General features: G+C 46.5%; 1 pseudogene; it reads right to left on the bottom strand.

The window, feature by feature from the left end:
* The window catches only part of LOC120050716, a 75,772-nt pseudogene that overhangs the window by 29,777 nt on the left and 28,594 nt on the right, over window positions 1-17,401 (bottom strand).

Raw genomic sequence — 17,401 nt, 5'->3', positions numbered from 1 at the left:
AATTTATAATGGGGAGTTAGAGTAAAAAGGATGGATAGGGACAGGTGTAAGAGATGGGAGGCAAGAGAGAGGGAAAGGATGTATTCATGTAGAAGCAAAGGAAGAGGATGAAAGGGGAGTGGACGAGTGCCAAAGGACTGCCGTGAGTACACAGGCATGGGCCACGGTTAGGAGGAAGACAGACAGAAAACAAGAGGACACGAGAGGAGGACCACGAAGACGATTGGACAGACGAAAAGAGGAAGATCGCAGTTAAATGAAGAGGAGGGAGAAAAAGAGAGAGAAGAGGTGGAGGTAATGGAGGAGGAGTGCGAGGAGGATAAGGAGAAGAAACAAAAGCGGGAGGACACCAGAGGAGAAGGGAGCGGACAAAGAAAGAAGAGAAAAATAAGAAAAGGGCCATGCAGGAAAAGGTCTACTGCACATGTCATACACATGGCCAACCCTCTTCAAGGGGAGCTACTGGGTGTACAGGTGTTTTCTTCAACCCTGCTGTAACACACAACAAAGGTCCCGGTGAGCAGCTAGAGCAGTAGGTGTTCGAAATTAGGGTTGGAGCAAAAGCACGCAGGATGGTATAGCTCTCCAGGAGAAAGGTTGGTCCAATGGCTAGTGCTGTAGGTTAGTCACAGAGGTCCATCGCCAGACCAGGGCATGCATGAGTAGGCCGCAGAGACAGACAGGCAAAGGGGATGTGGCGAGAAACACAGCCAGTCCCAAATAGTTCCCTTATCCTTCATTTGGCCCTAACGCTATTTTGCTAAAAGGTATGGAAAATAGTTTAAAACCGACTGAAAAAGTGACTATTTCTAACTCCCAGCAGGGATTTGCCAGACTTTTATGCTTCAAAACGTTCTCGGAGATGGTAAATGCTCAAAATGTTCTCGTTTTAGACTCTCCTTTGTCGACTCAGTCTTCAAAGCATGAGAATATTCCTCATTGAAATTGATCTTTGGAGAGTGGGCGATAGAGTCAAGGGGAAAGGAGGGAAAGTGAGCCAGAGCTGCAGCGGCAGTGGCTTTTAAGTCCTAAATTGACTTTGAGGAAGAAGTTGGATTTGTGTGAAATAAGGGGTTATAAATAGAGAGCGGGTATGTTTAGGAATAAAACACTCAATTTGAGAAGCAGGATTTGTGTCACAAATGTAATTGTGGCTGTCCGGCTAGCAGCTTGATAGAATGAAGCTGCTTGCTGCTGGGTTCTACAGTGAACGCTGTGCTCAGAGTGTGTGTGTGTGTGTGTGTGTGCAGTACACGCTTGTGTGCATTTGCAAGCATAACACCACCTGTATGTGTGTGTGTGTGTGTGTGTGTGTGTGTGTGTGTGTGTGTGTGTGTGTGTGTGTGTGTGTGTGTGTGTGCATTGCGCACGCAAATGCACGCATACATGTTTGTGTGTGTGTTTGTGCGCGCACGTGGGCACATGTGTGTCTGCGTGTTTGAGAGTGTGTGTGTCTTCCCTTCGTCCATATCCAGTGTAGGTATGTCAAATGGGTGAAGGTAGATGTAAATGAATAATGAGCGCTACAGGAGGGCAATCATCCGCCTGCAGAATTTCAAGGGTGAAACCAGCATTTGACTCCTATCACTGCCTGCTGTGGACCAGATGCTCAATGTGGGTTCATTCACTCACTCCCTCATCATGTCAGGTCAACAAGCATTGGTGATAGGTGCAATCCTCTGACAGTGCAGCGCGAGACAGGAGTTCCGTAGGGGATTCACACAAACCAATACTGCCCATCTGAATACAACTTGAGCAATATGAGTAATGTTACGCAACTCCCTCCAGCAACACACACCTGCGCATAGGGCCGAGGGAACGCGCATAGGGCCGAGGGAACGCGTATAGGGCCGAAGGAACGCGCATAGGGCAACGCGCATAGGGCCAAGGGAACGCGCATAGGGCAACGCGCATAGGGCCGAGGGAACGCGCATAGGGCAACGCGCATAGGGCCGAGGGAACGCGCATAGGGCCGAGGGAACGCGCATAGGGCCGAAGGAACGCGCATAGGGCAACGCGCATAGGGCCAAGGGAACGCGCATAGGGCAACGCGCATAGGGCCGAGGGAACGCGCATAGGGCAACGCGCATAGGGCCGAGGGAACGCGCATAGGGCAACGCGCATAGGGCCGAGGGAACGCACATAGGGCAACGTGCATAGGGCCGAGGGAACGCACATAGGGCAACGCGCATAGGGCCGAGGGAACGCACATAGGGCAACGCGCGTAGGGCCGAGGGAACGCGCATAGGGCAACGCGCATAGGGCCGAGGGAACGCGCATAGGGCAACGAGTATAGGGCCGAGGGAACGCGCATAGGGCCGAGGGAACGCGCATAGGGCAACGCGCATAGGGCCGAGGGAACGCGCACAGGGCCGAGGGAACGCGCACAGGGCCGAGGGAACGCGCACAGGGCCGAGGGAACGCGCACAGGGCCGAGGGAACGTGCACAGGGCTGAAGGAACGCGCATAGGGCCGAGGGAACGCGCATAGGGCCGAGGGAACGCACATAGGGCAACGCGCATAGGGCCGAGGGAACGCGCATAGGGCAACGCGCATAGGGCCGAGGGAACGCGCATAGGGCCGAGGGAACGCGCATAGGGCAACGCGCATAGGGCCGAGGGATCGCGCATAGGGCCGAGGGAACGCACATAGGGCAACGCGCATAGGGCCGAGGGAACGCGCATAGGGCAACGCGCATAGGGCCGAGGGAACGCGCATAGGGCAATGCGCATAGGGCCGAGAGAACGCGCATAGGGCCAAGGGAACGCGCATAGGGCCGAGGGAACGCACATAGGGCAACGCGCATAGGGCCGAGGGAACGCGCATAGGGCAACGCGCATAGGGCCGAGGGAACGCGCATAGGGCCGAGGGAACGCACATAGGGCAACGCGCATAGGGCCGAGGGAACGCGCATAGGGCAACGCGCATAGGGCCGAGGGAACGCGCATAGGGAAACGCGCATAGGGCAGAGGGAACGCGCATAGGGCAACGCGCATAGGGCCGAGGGAACGCGCATAGGGCCGAGGGAACGCGCATAGGGCCGAGAGAACGCGCATAGGGCAATGCGCATAGGGCCGAGGGAACGCGCATAGGGCGGACCCCAATGGTACGGTATGGTGTGGTATAGAGAGAAGATAAGATATACTTTATTAGTCCACGCAAGATGAATATTCTGCTTTTATTCAACCCCCGATATACATATAGTACACAAACACACATTAGATTGGAGAGGCTGGAGCAGAGGGCAGCCACAGTGCATCACCCAATGAGCAATTTAGGGGGTTAAGTTACTTGCTCAAGGGAACATCGACAGTAGGTGGCACTTGAGATACTGATGCATTTGTAAGCATTTCACTCTTTGACTAGAGTGAGCATTTCTGCAGCTCAACTGAGCAAGGGCGCCACCGGTGACGGAAATGCCACTTTTTAAGCAGCCTCTCCCTGCAGTGGATGATTTAAAAAGGTCAGTTGTCATGGAGACACCTCTGTCCGTGTCGGGGTGTGTGTGTGTGTGTGTGTGTTTGAGCCTCCCTCTTCTTCTCATCATCACGGAGGATAAACCGATAATGTCTATCTTTCCAACTCGGAGAACCCTGGATTCAATCTCTCGGCTAGCCTATAAAAACCACGTTCACTGTGACGGGAACTAGTAAAACAACCTGTATTTTAACCCTTTCCAATAAATGGAAAAGGTATATAACGGTTTCAATGTGGGTGGGTGGAAACCTTCAAACCTATTTTAATACTACAACCTTTGGGTGTTGACTTTTGACCTCTACCAGATGAAAACAGAATAATTTAGTATTCATAGGGCAAGGTACAGTATAGGAGAGGCAGATACAACAAAACAAACAGGTTTTAGAGTGGTACAGTAAGCCATGCACATGAAAGTGGCCACTACCTTGTCGTGTGTGAAATAATGAACTTAACCCAAAAGTTCCAATCAAAGTATGGGCCAATTAACGTCCCGACCAATCACAGTTTAGTTCCAATTAACGTTGCAACCAATCATAATTCATCTAATCTCCCTGAGTGCACTCTGATAAATCACTAACATTGCGTCCCCAGACGGGACACAGATGCAGGCAGTAGGCAGTAATCGTGTTTAGATGTATAGATGGAGCCTATGGCTGCATATTTGCTCCGTTGGACGTATGGCTCTAATAATGGTCGGGGACTTAAAAGGCCATTTCATCATTACAGACTCACCTTTAGTGGATTAGTCGCGTGCAGGGATGGATGGGGGGGGGGGGGGGGGCATGGACTAGAGATGGGACATGTGCCACTTGTTAAAGCTAGGTTTAATGAAATGCACTACTATGCTGCGGTAGAACACAAAGCATGTAGTGTGGGCAGAGCACACACACACATACGTGCGCACACACAGACAGATGGCCCTTCCCGCTACAGAGTGATCCATCAATTCAAATCAGCCCAACATGGTGACTTTCAACTTGAATCAACAACAGTGAGATGGGGGAGAAGGGGGCTGGGTGGAGAGAGAGAGCGATACGAACTACAACAAAGCAGGGTCCCATGTTGGCAGGGGAAAGGGAAGGCTCCATGTTTTCAAAGTCTAATTGCAGAAGGGGACAAAACAGAATAATGGACACTGCCAGTTGCACAGCGGGCCAGAAGCTAGCCAGTGTTTGCCGCATCTAACAGGGCTTCAGCGTGGGTGGAGATCCCCCATCTCCAACAGAAACAAACACAGGCATCAGCGGAGCAAAACGTGCACACACACACCACAACACGCACGCACCAAACGCTTGAAACAGCTGAGACAAAATTTGTTAGAAGACCTGTGTGTGCGCAGGGCTTCTACATTTACATTTACATTTAAGTCATTTAGCAGACGCTCTTATCCAGAGCAACTTACAAATTGGTGCATTCACCTTATGATATCCAGTGGAACAACCACTTACAATAGTGCATCTAAATCTTTTAAGGGGGGGGGGTTAGAAGGATTACTTTATCCTATCCTAGGTATTCCTTAAAGAGGTGGGGTTTCAGGTGTCTCCGGAAGGTGGTGATTGACTCCGCTAACCTGGCGTCGTGAGGGAGTTTGTTCCACCATTGGGGTGCCAGAGCAGCGAACAGTTTTGACTTCTAAGTGGAAGTGTGTGTGTGTGTGTGCGCGCGTTGGAAGCGTTCCCAGACCTGTGTGTGAGTAGAGCTGCCAGAGGGAAATGTTAAGAGCCGGTGGACAGACAAAGAGGAGGATGGAGAGATGGTGACAGAGACCACAGCGGAGAGATGGAGTGAGAGAGTCCCCCTCCAAACATCCATCTATCCCCCTCTCCTACACGAGCATGTTCTCCTCCGGCTCCTCTGGCTGTTGATACACACTCTAGAGAGAAAGAACCTAAATCAGGAGGCTTTAAAGACCAGGCTTATACAGGCTGTAGCTATGAGAAGGTAGAGAGCGAAGGAGATTTAGGGGCACTAGGAGAGAATGGAAAGGGATAATTATTTGGAAGGGGAAGCTCAAAGGATGGAGCATGTTACCTATAATCCCACAACACTAGGAAAGCACAGAGAAGCATGAGAGGGTGAGAACAGAGGAAGAGAGAGGAAGGATGATAATTGGGATATGGAGAATAAGAGAAGATGAAATGGGGATAGGAGGGGACAGACTAAGCGTGAGAGAGACAAGACAGACCGCTCCAGGGAGAGAGAGAGAGAGAGATACAACTAGTAGAAAAAGAAGACTAAGAAGAGTAACAAGAAAGAGGCGTAAAACAAACATAAAAGGGTGAGGAAGATAGAAAGAGAGTGAGAGCACGGAGAAAGTGAGGAATAGAGAAGGTATGGAGAGAGTGAGAGCAAGAGAGGAAGAAATCACAAAAGCAAATGAGAGAGCGAGAGCGATAGACAAAGCAAGACCCGAAATAGGAGAGAGAGAGAAAGAAATAGGAGCAAAAGAGAGAGAGCGAGTTGGGAGAGAGAGACAGGAAAATAGAAGGAGAGCGGGAGAGAGAAATAGAAGGAAAGAATAACTCTGCATCATACTAGATCCCCCCCCCCCCCCCCCCCCCAGCCAGAACAGAGGTTTTAGCCAGATTAAAGCCGGAGGCGGAGCCCCTCTTAAAGACCATCCTACTAATGAAATATGTCAAGGCCTATAAAGAAGCACGGGGCCATTTAAAGAATCATGCACGGGGCCAAGTCCAAAACAGCCCTGTCAGCAAACTGGCCTCAGTGCAGCCTGTCAATACACATTAGCTTCCACATCAGTTAGAGGCTGATGTAGAAAATGAATCTCTTTATCTATCATAGCCCATAAGGGTTATTATGACTACCGATCAGAAAATGGGCTTTGAGGGAAATCATACGGGTAAAAATAGGTTTGGTTTTATGGGGGGGGAAAAAAGCTGAGCGTGGTACTTTGCTGTGGGGGTGGTACTTGTAGAGTTGTTGTTATGCGGCAACAGGTTTGTACTGCGGTAGATTTAAGGTGTGTGTGTGTGTGGGTGGACGCGTGTCTGCAGGGGGCGTGCGTTCAAGCCTATCACTCAATCCCTGCACCCTCTTTCTCACTTAAGTGAAAGGCGACAAATTAAGAACATCCTGGTCTAATGCAATCTAGGGCTGTCAGAGCAAAGAGGTATCTTAACAAATCACTTCCTGCTGCTTCCAGCTGAGTAAGGAGAACACATAAAACAGGTGCAGTGACACAAAGCATCTCCCCGCTGAAGTGTTCGCTCCAGGGTGAAGTTTCCCCAAATTTACCCTCAAACCTTACATTAACCATTAGTGGGGAAATGCAAAACCGACCCATGACCAGTGTCTCGGGACAACTTCACCCTACTATGGAAGGAAGAGTCAGAGGAGGAGTCCTGAACAGGTCATAACTTGTTTTGCGGTCAGTATGACAGCACACTGAAAATGTTGATTATCTTTCATACCTTTTTTCAATGTTCAGTCCGCTTTCTTTGTTTGAGAAGGTGTGTTTGTGTGTTTGAAGAGTGTGCGTGTGGTTTGTGTGTGTGTGTGTGTGTTAGGGATATGGATAGGGGGAAGAGCGTGTTTCTTCACCTGGTCTCTGCTCTGCCAGGGATCTCATGTTGCTCTCATCAGCCACTGAAACACAGAAAACACACACAGTGAATATTGGAACACCATAAACGGTTGCCTTTGTTTTTTCTGAGCAGAGATGGAGAAAAAAAGAGAGGGAGCAAGACACGGAGAGAAGAGCAAGAGGGAAAGAGAGATAGGGTGGGGAGGGCAAGAACTGGGTACTCTCTCCCTCATTCCCTCCCCATTTCCCCCACCTCCCCCCCTCTCTCATCACTCTTTCCCTCACCAACAGGATTGAGGAGGCAGGCAGGGAGCGGCATCAGCTGCCAGAGGGACACTGCACCATGGGACACAATAATAGGTTTTCATTACGTTGCAATTTCTCTGAAATAATCCCTTTTCATATTTTATGAGGTCAATTTTCTCCCGGCAGAGAAACGAGAGAACGGGGAAAAAAAAAAAATTGAGCGAGAGAAAATGCAGCTGCGACAGAGGGGACAATGGATTAGACTGGCTGTTATATTTGCTGGCTTCACGCGTTACGTTTTCCCTCAAATACAGTAGCCACAAAAAAGGTTGGTGGTGGGTGGGTGTGCGTGTGTGTGAGCCATGTGGCTCGAAGCTAAAAAGAATGTGCATATGAATCTGCTTCTATTGTTACAGAGATCCCCCCCTGTTCGGAGAGCAGCATCAACAATCTCTCACCCACCCACAGATAAATAAATGTTCTCCTGCTGGGATAGGAATTTGTCACTGGTGTTGGTGAGCTCACTACGGCTACTGCTCAGTGAATTGCACGGTTTCTTCTCCACGTGTGTGCCTTCATGTACATGACTCAACTAATGTCAGATCAGGTCATGTGGTCAGGGAAAAACTCCTGGGTCTGAATTCAAAACGTGTCTCAAGAGTAGAAGTGCCAATTTAGTTCCCACCTTATATTCCTTATGATTTCAAAAGCAAAACTGATCCTAGATCAGCACTACTACTCTGAAAGGCTTTATGAATACGGGCCCAGGTGCAACCATTAAGACAGACTTGAGAGCGTTTAGGATCACAGTCTTGACTAAGCCTATTTAACCAATGTCAGATACCTCTGAAATGCTGAAGAAGCCATGGGTGCGTCCTAAATGGCACCCTCTTCCCTATATAGTAAGCCAAATAAATAGCCTTGTAGCATGAGGCAGCTTGATGTATAAGTACACACCCTGGCCAAAAGTTCCTGAATAGGGAATAGGGTGCCATTTGAGATGCAGGCCATGTTTTGCTTGTGCATAAGAAAACATATGCTAAGCACCAGAGCTTAGATTGCTTATTACTTTTTGCTAAATGCAAAAATAAACCCTCAGACTTGACTCAACCGGCTTAACCCCTGTTTGGAAATGGGAAACTACCCCCTATTAAAGGGGGTGATCTCTACAAATGTGACACACAGCACAGGGTCAGTGTCATACAGTCCCCATGCCTCTGGTAACACCGCCCCATCCTCAGATAACACCGCCCCATCCTCAGATAACACTGCCCCATCCTCAGATAACACCCCCCCCATCCTCAGATAACACCCCCCCATCCTCAGATAACACCCCCCCCATCCTCAGATAACACCCCCCCCCATCCTCAGATAACACCCCCCCATCCTCAGATAACAACCTCATCTCAGTCTGTCATTTTCATGAGGGAGGGAGAGGAAAGGGGGGGTAGAGAGTAGGAGAAAGGTGAAGTGAGAGAAATAGGTAGAGAGAGAGAAAAAGGTGGATGCATTGAGAGAGAGAGAGAGAGAGAGAGAGAGAGATATATCCACAGAGAGAGAGCGAAAAGAAGAAAGACGGACGGAAAGGGAGTGAAAGAACAAGAAAGAAGGAGGAGAGATTACGAAAAAAAAGAGTAAGACAAGAGAAGCAGGGAGTAGGATGCGGGGGTCTCTTCCTAATAAAAGCCAATCAATGTGGAGTAGCGGCGTGCAACTAGTTTAGGAGGGGGAACCCAATCCACAACACTAATGAACTGGGATTGGAAACCAGCGACAGGCAAAAAAAACTTTACAGAATGAGATATACCTCACTCTGAAACAGAGGAGAGAGAGAAAGGAAGGGAGACGGGTGGGGGATTGAGAAAAGAGAGAGATGGGGGAAGAATGAGGGAAGAGGGAGAGAAAAAGAAGAAAAGACAGAGAGGGTGGGAGTGAGAGAGTGAGTGTGAGAGCAAAATAAAAGAGAGGCTAACAAGGTCACCCAGGGGCTAATATGAGGAAATAAGCTGCTGTGCTCTCAGCTTTCAGGGAGAAAGTTGAGTATGACTGAAGGATTCATGCTTGGCACAGACTGAGCAGTGTCATGCGGAGACGTGCGCACACGCACGCACACAGAGCAGTGCTAGACTGACTAGACACAGTCTAGTTCAGGAACCGTTGTCTTGAAAAGGTCAGGCCTCCCAAGTGGCCCACGGTCTAAGGAACTGCATCCCAGCGCTTGAGGGGTCACTACAGACCCGGGTTCGATCCCAGGCTGTGTCACAGAGTCCCATAGGGTTAGAGGAGGGTTTGGCCAGGGGGGGGCTTTACTTGGCTCATTGCTCTCTAGTGACTCCTTGTGGCGTGCCGGGCGCCTGCAGGCTGACCTCGGTGTGTTTACTCTGACACATAGGTGCAGCTGGCTTCCGGGTTAAGCGGGCGTTAACGAGCGCGGTTTGGCGGGTCACGTTTCGGGGAACGAATTACTCGACCTTCGCCTCTCCCGAGCCCGTTGGGGAGCGATGAGACAAGATCATAATTGAAATTGGGTGAAAAAGAGGGTAAAATACCACCCAAAAAGATATATATAATGTTAAAAAAATTGGCAAACCTTTCATGGTCATATGCGTGCGTTAACATAACATTAAAAGACCATTCCAATGGGCCCATGTGATAACAATGTTGAATCTGTGCTTGAAATTCAATACTTAACTAGGGACCTTACAGATGTTGCATGCATGGTGGACAGGGTCATGTCAACCTTTATTATTTCATACAAAGTGAGTCCATGTAACTTATGTGATTTGTTAAGTTGAATATTTATACTTACTTGTTATGAATTTTTTATTTATAAAAAAAAGATATAAAATTGAGATGTTTGGGATGAGTTGTACTGCAGAGTGAAGGGAAAGCAGCCAACAAGTGCTCAGCATATGTGGGAACTCCTTCAAGGCTGTTGGAAAAGCGTTCCAGGTGTAGCTGGTTGCGAGAATGCCAAGACTGGGCAAAGCTGTCAAGGCAAAGGGTGGCTACTTTGAAGAATCTCAAATATACTTTGATTTGTTAAATTTTTTGGGGTTATAAATATATAGTATATACAGTGGGGAAAAAAAGTATTTAGTCAGCCACCAATTGTGCAAGTTCTCCCACTTAAAAAGATGAGAGAGGCCTGTAATTTTCATCATAGGTACACTTCAACTATGACAGACAAAATGAGGGAAAAAAATCCAGAAAATCACATTGTAGGATTTTTTATGAATTTATTTGCAAATTATGGTGGAAAATAAGTATTTGGTCACCTACAAACAAGCAAGATTTCTGGCTCTCACAGACCTGTAACTTCTTCTTTAAGAGGCTCCTCTGTCCTCCACTCGTTACCTGTATTAATGGCACCTGTTTGAACTTGTTATCAGTATAAAAGACACCTGTCCACAACCTCAAACAGTCACACTCCAAACTCCACTATGGTCTCTTTTTTTAACACGTTTAAATGGATATATCTTGTAATTGAACAACATTTTAAGGTGGCCAATAACTGGAGACCGTATGCTGATAATACGGGACATATTTTTTTTGCTAAACCTCTTATTAAAAAGCTGATAGTAGTAGTATTTCCACAGAAATGTCAAACATGCTAATTGCTAACCCGTTAGCTAACATTTTTTACGACACCAATAATCACAAAACATTGATGGCTTGATCACAAGATAACACTGTTGAAGGATATATATTTCTTAAACGCTGTTGAATAAGTCGATAATACGGGTGCTAAGCTAGATAATATTTCACTTGAGGTCAAATGTTTTACAGTATACGAGGCGAAAGTACATATCTGTTTTACCGTTTAGAAATGAATGCACTGAATGTATCTTGTCCCCCCCCATTTGAAGGTGTCATAAGTATTTTGGACAAATTCACATCGTGTATACATATATCATCGTTCAACAACATACTCTAAACACACGGACTATTCCAAACATTAGGAACACCTTCCTAATATTGAGTTGCACCCCCCCTTCTGCACTCAGAACAGCCTCAATTCGTCCGGGAATGGATTCTTACAAGGTGTCAAAAGCGTTCCACAGGAATGCTGGCCCACGTTGACTCCAATGCTTCCCACAGTTGTGTCAAGTTGGCTGGATGCCCTTTGGGTGGTAGATCATTCTTGATACACACGGGAAACTGTTGAGCATGAAAAAGCAGCCCAGCAGCACTGCTGTTCTTGACACAAACCGGTACGCCTTGCACCTACTACCATACCCCGTTCAAAGGCACTTAGATCTTTTGGTTTGCACATACACCCTCTGATTGGCACACACACACAATCCATGTCTCAAATTGTCTCAAGGCTTAAAAATCCTTCTTTAACTGGTGTCCTACCCTTCATCTACACTGAGCAAAGTGGATTTAACAAGTGCCATCAGTAAGGGATAATAGCTTTCACCTGGAATCACCTGGTCAGTCTGTCATGGAGAGCAAGTGTTTTTAATGTTTTGTATACTCAGTGTATAACATAGTTGTGTCATGATCTGAGCTGAATCATACATCACTTATTCGAAAGGACTGGACAGGTGAAAGCTACAGTACGTGGTGGAACCCTTGCGTTCACCTATCCAATCATGGTCGTATTCACTAGGAACCAAATGGAAGCATGTGGGCCGTAGCAGGGAGGGACATAGCTTGAACCTATTTTTGTCCAGCACAGACAGACACACATCAATCAGAAATTCCACCAGTGACCAGTGCCTTCAATAGAGTAGGATGGAGTGTTTCATCTAAGGCCAGTTTTGAGTCTATCGCCCTAAAGACTACGGTTAGGATTGAGGGTGGTTAAGCTGAACCTAGATCAGTGCTGACCGGCAACTTCTACTCTACTACTACTGTGTCAAGCACACATGAGATCTCAGACACATGAATGAGGTCTGTGCCATGTAAATGCAGGATCACATTTGGAAAAAGTGATAGTCCTGTTATAAGAGGAGAAATATATCTTCCTCTGGCTGGAACTAAAGCAGTCATCACTTTTCATGAAGGGCCACTGAGACAGGAGGCATTGGATATGTCCCAAATGGCACCCTATTTCCTATATAGTGCAATACTTCTGAGCCCGATGGGTGCCATTTGGTATACAGCCATTGCGTTGGAAGCTGTGTCAATGCTAGTAGTCTGTAAGACTGCCTGCCTAGGAGAGTAATGCAGTAGACCTACACACACTCAATCATCTGACGGAGCCAAACAGTATTGAGGGATAGATTTACAACTGTGTGCACGCAAGCACATACACAATGGAAATTAATGCAGCTGATTCTCCTTGAATAATGGATCCATACTTCATTTAGCTTAGCACGGCCAACTCTGTACGTCTCATGAAACATGTACAGAACACACACACTTTCCGTATTGACTGACCTTCATGTCTTAAAGTAATGAACTGTTGTTTCTCTTTGCTTATTTGAGCTGTTCTTGCCATAATTTGGACTTTGTCTTTCACCAAATAGGGATATCTTCTGTATACCACCCCTACCTTGTCACAACACAACTGATTGGCTCAAATGCATTAAGAAGGAAAGAAATTCCACAAATTAACTTTTAAGAAGGCACACCTGTTAATTGAAATGCATTCCAGGTGACTACCTCATGAAGCTGGTTGAGAGAATGCCAAGAGTGTGCAATGCTTTCATCAAGGCAAAGGGTGGCTACTTTGAAGAATCTCAAATTTAAAATATATTTGAATTATTTTCACACTTTTTTGGTTACTACATGATTCTATATGTGTTATTTTATAGTTTTATTCTACAACGTAGAAAAGAGTAAAATAAAGAAAAAATTAGTAGGTGTGTCCAAACGTTTTACTGGTACTATATTGTATGTATGTATGTATGTATGTATGTATGTATGTATGTATGTATGTATGTATGTATGTATGTGTGTATGTATGTGTGTATGTGTGTGTGTGTGTGTGTGTGTGTTTACTACCGTTCAAAAGTTTGGGGTCATTTAGAAATGTCCTTGATTTTTTAAGAAAGCACATTTTTTGCCCATTAAAATAACATCAAATTGATTAGAAATACAGTGTAGACATTGTTAATGTTGTAAATGACTATTGCAGCTGGAAACGGCTATTTTTTTATGGAATATCTACATAGGCATACATAGGCCCATTATCAGCAACCATCACTTCTGTGTTCCAATGGCACGTTGTGTTAGCTAATCCAAGTTTGTCATTTTAAAAGGCTAATTGATCATTAGAAAACCCTTTTGCAATTATGTTAGCACAGCTGAAAACTGTTGTTCTGATTAAAGAACCAATAAAACTGGCCTTCTTTAGACTAGCTGAGTATCTGGAGCATCAGCATTTGTGGGTTTGATTACAGGCTCAAAATGGCCAGAAACAAAGAACTTTCTTCTGAAACTCGTCAGACTATTCTTGTTCTGAGAAATGAAGGCTTGCAAGAAATTGCCAAGAAACTGAAGATCTCGTACAACGCTGTGTACTACTCCCTTCACAGAGCAGCGCAAGCTGTCTCTAAATAGAATAGAAAGAGAAGTGGGAGGCCCGGTGCACAACTGAGCAAGAGGACAAGTACATTAGAGTGTCTAGTTTGAGAAACAGACGCCTCACAAGTTCTCAACTAGCAGCTTCATTAAATAGTACCCGCAAAACACCAGTCTCAACGTCAACAGTGAAGAGGCGACTCCGGGATGCTGGCCTTCAGCAAAAAAGACGTTTCTTTTTTGCTGAGTTTATATATTAACACACACTGTACAAAAATATAAACACAACATGTAACAATTTGAAAGATTTTACTGAGTTACAGTCTGTATAAGGAATTGTGTACAGATGCTTGTGACATGGGGCCGTGCATTATCATGCATGACAATGGCTCTCGTCATCTATGTGCATTCAAACTGCAATTGATACAATGCAATTGTGTTCGTTGTCCTTAGTTTATGCCTGCCCATACCATAACCCCACCGCCACCATGGGACACCTTGTTTACAACGTTTAAATCCGCAAACCAGTCACCCACATGACGCCATACACGTGGTCTGCAGTTGTGAGGCCAGTTGGACATACTGCCAAATTCTCTAAAACAATGGAGGTGGCTTAAGGTAGAGAAATGCACATTCAATTATCTGGCAATATCTCTAGTGGACATTCCTGCAGGCAGCATGCCAATTCCAATCGCCTTCAAAACTTGATCCATATGTAGCATTGTGTTTTGTGACAAAACTGCACATTTTAGAGTGGCCTTTTATTGTCCCCAGCACAAGGTGCACCTGTGCAATGATCAAGCTGTTTAATCAGATTCTTGATATGCCACACCTGTCAGGTGGATGGATTATCTTGGCAAAGGAGAAATGCTCACTAATAGGGATATAAACAAATTTGTGCACAAAATATAAACGTCTTTTGTGGGTATGGAACATTTCAGCTCATGAAACATGGGACCAACACTTTACATGTTGCATTTATATTTTTGTTCAGGGTATATAACTGTTGTGATAAAGCCGCTGTACACTGTTGTTTTTAATGGCAAGTGTGAATGTTTGCGTGTGTGTGTGACTGTGTGTGTATACTATATTCATCTCTGTGTGTGTAAATCAAGCACCAGTATGAGTGTGTCCATCTCTTCTCTAGTTCAGGCCCTACTGTGTCCTCTCACCTCCAAAGCTGTAGTAGATGTTGTTAGGGACCATGGACGGCTGGGCGCTGGGACCGTTGCTGTGGTGGTGGGACTCCAGAGCTGCAGCTAGAGCCGGGGGTCCGGAGGGGCCGTCTGGGACCTGGTGGCTAGCCGCCTCCTGGCTCTCCTGTCACAGCCAGGGGGAGAGGAGCAGAGGTCAGTGCATTAGGGCCTATAGTTTTTCCTGATCACTTGATTTGGAATGGCCCAGAGTTTTCCCCACATTGGATGCACATTGAATGTGTTTTTAGGTTTTCATGTGAGAGGTATGTAAAAGGTATGTAAAATATGAGAAGGATGACACTGGACATTAAATCATTGAATGAGAAAAAATATATATGTGCTTCTTAATTGAAAAGGTATGGGGACAATAAGTGCATAGTATAGATGCACATATGTCATGTTGAAGTGTAGATCATAGAATATCTTTGAGTATCAGAGTACTATATTTCTTTGACTACAGTTGGAGACACAGTAGCCGCTTACCCACTATCGTTCCATTTCCGTTCGAGCCATAGTGGGCTCGCGTCAGAGAAGCTTGAAAACCGAGAAACTCAACACGCCAGTAAATAAGAATGTGCCGCACTTCCATTGACTTCAGTCTGAATCTTCTTCATGCTCATGAGAGACCACAGGAAGTAATCAAATCGCTTATTGAGTCTATCGATTTTCAAGCTTATCCGGCGGCAACATGCACTGGCTCGCATGGACGTAATATCAGTTTCTGAACGGCTATTGCACAGAATCAATGCACTATACACACACTCTACCTAATGCACTGTACAAGAACTCTACCTATTTCATATTGAAATCATAACAGACATCTTCCCATTGGCTTACATTGTGTTTCATCAGTGAGAGGACAATAGCGCCACTGAGACTCGCTGTTTGGTTGAGGGTTCGTAAATAGTGTAATTACATGAATCCCTCATGCTGGTGACAGGCATGTTATCGGACAGTGTCCACCGCCACAGAGGAACAGGTGGAAAAGCACCCTCTGGGCCCCGGTCAAAAGTAGCGAGCTATGTAGGGAATAGGACGCCATTTGGGACGCACCCAGACAGATAGAGGGCTGGTGGCAGAGTGAGATGTACTGCAGATAAAAGATGACTCTCCTTTGAGAGCGATGTGTGGTGGGATCTACAGCTGTCACACACACAGGCGTACACACACACACAAATAAATGGATAGACACAAAATCACCCACACCCTGTCTCTCTCCAACTCTGTGGACGTGTGGCTATGGGCTTTGCATCATTGCCACATTATATGTAATGAGCAGTGGTGGCGTTACGCGCTCACCGTCTCTATGTGATAACTCTTTTCATTAGGCCATCATCCTCATATCAAAGGGGGATTTTCATTGTGTGCGTTCGGTAGCACAGTGTGTGAGTTAGGCTTTGGGGGGTGTCCGTTGTGCTTTCGTTCCTGCGTGCAGTCACACACACGTTCCCAATGGTATCATTAGCCGGCAACCACGGCTCTTTACATGTATTACTGTCACACACACACATCTTAGTCTGTCAGAACGGCTCACACACACGGTACCGCTCCATCCACCCATCTGTCTCATGGGGCTTTGACAGCCAGGCAGAGCCATCAAAGCAGCCAGAGAGGAGCTCACATCCTAATCCGCAGAACAATAAGAACCTGCTGGTCAACACAATGAGGCTATGGAGGAACACCCCACCAAACACACACTGTGTCCCCCAACACCCGCTCCTCTGAGTTGGGTAGGGTGAGAGAGCGAGGAGAGGTGGGGGTCCTGGAGCTACCCTCAAGGCTTTGGTCTTTCATCTTGGGGTCTCGTGGTCTGATAAGATTAGACCTGGTGTGTGTGTGGATTGCTGAGTGAACATAGACTGAGGCCTACCGAGATATGCAGTGAGAACTGCACTGGCAGTTATACAATTTTCCTACAGGCTCTGAGGGAGCACAAACACAATGTATTTTTCTGCCGATTTGGAAGGAGCACCACTTGGTGTGGCCAAGGAGAGACTGACAGGAGGACACAAAAGGGGAGGGTCATTGGTCACACCCATTTAATCCCATAACCCCCTGCTATCTCATCTCATTCTCCACCCTGCCCCTCCATTATACCCTACCATCAGACATTAACACCGTAATAGCTAATTTTTTTCTAGTCTTTCTTCTTCCACTAATAGCTACCCCGTCACGGTTCACAATGCTTCTGAATGGCTGTTGTGATTAACCAAGATGCAGCTGTTCACTAGGGCTGGGATTCACAAACTTTTTCACTCGGGGGGGCCCCCCTCCCAGCATTGGGGAACATCCCGCGTCCCCCGTGCGCACGTGTCACGTCTATTTCTATAGGCACAAGCACTGTTAATGACACAAACTGTTCACACCCCTCTTGTTGGTGGAGAGAATTTGCAGGCTTAAAGCTTATTTCCTGAACTTCTACACATTTTGTCATGGGGTGCAAAGAAATTGTCTAATGTGTATT

The sequence above is a fragment of the Salvelinus namaycush genome, chromosome 7, assembly GCF_016432855.1.
Source record: "Salvelinus namaycush isolate Seneca chromosome 7, SaNama_1.0, whole genome shotgun sequence".
Lineage (NCBI taxonomy): Eukaryota > Metazoa > Chordata > Actinopteri > Salmoniformes > Salmonidae > Salvelinus > Salvelinus namaycush.
Note: the sequence above shows the minus strand (reverse complement) of the source record. Positions and strands in the feature narration are given on the sequence as shown.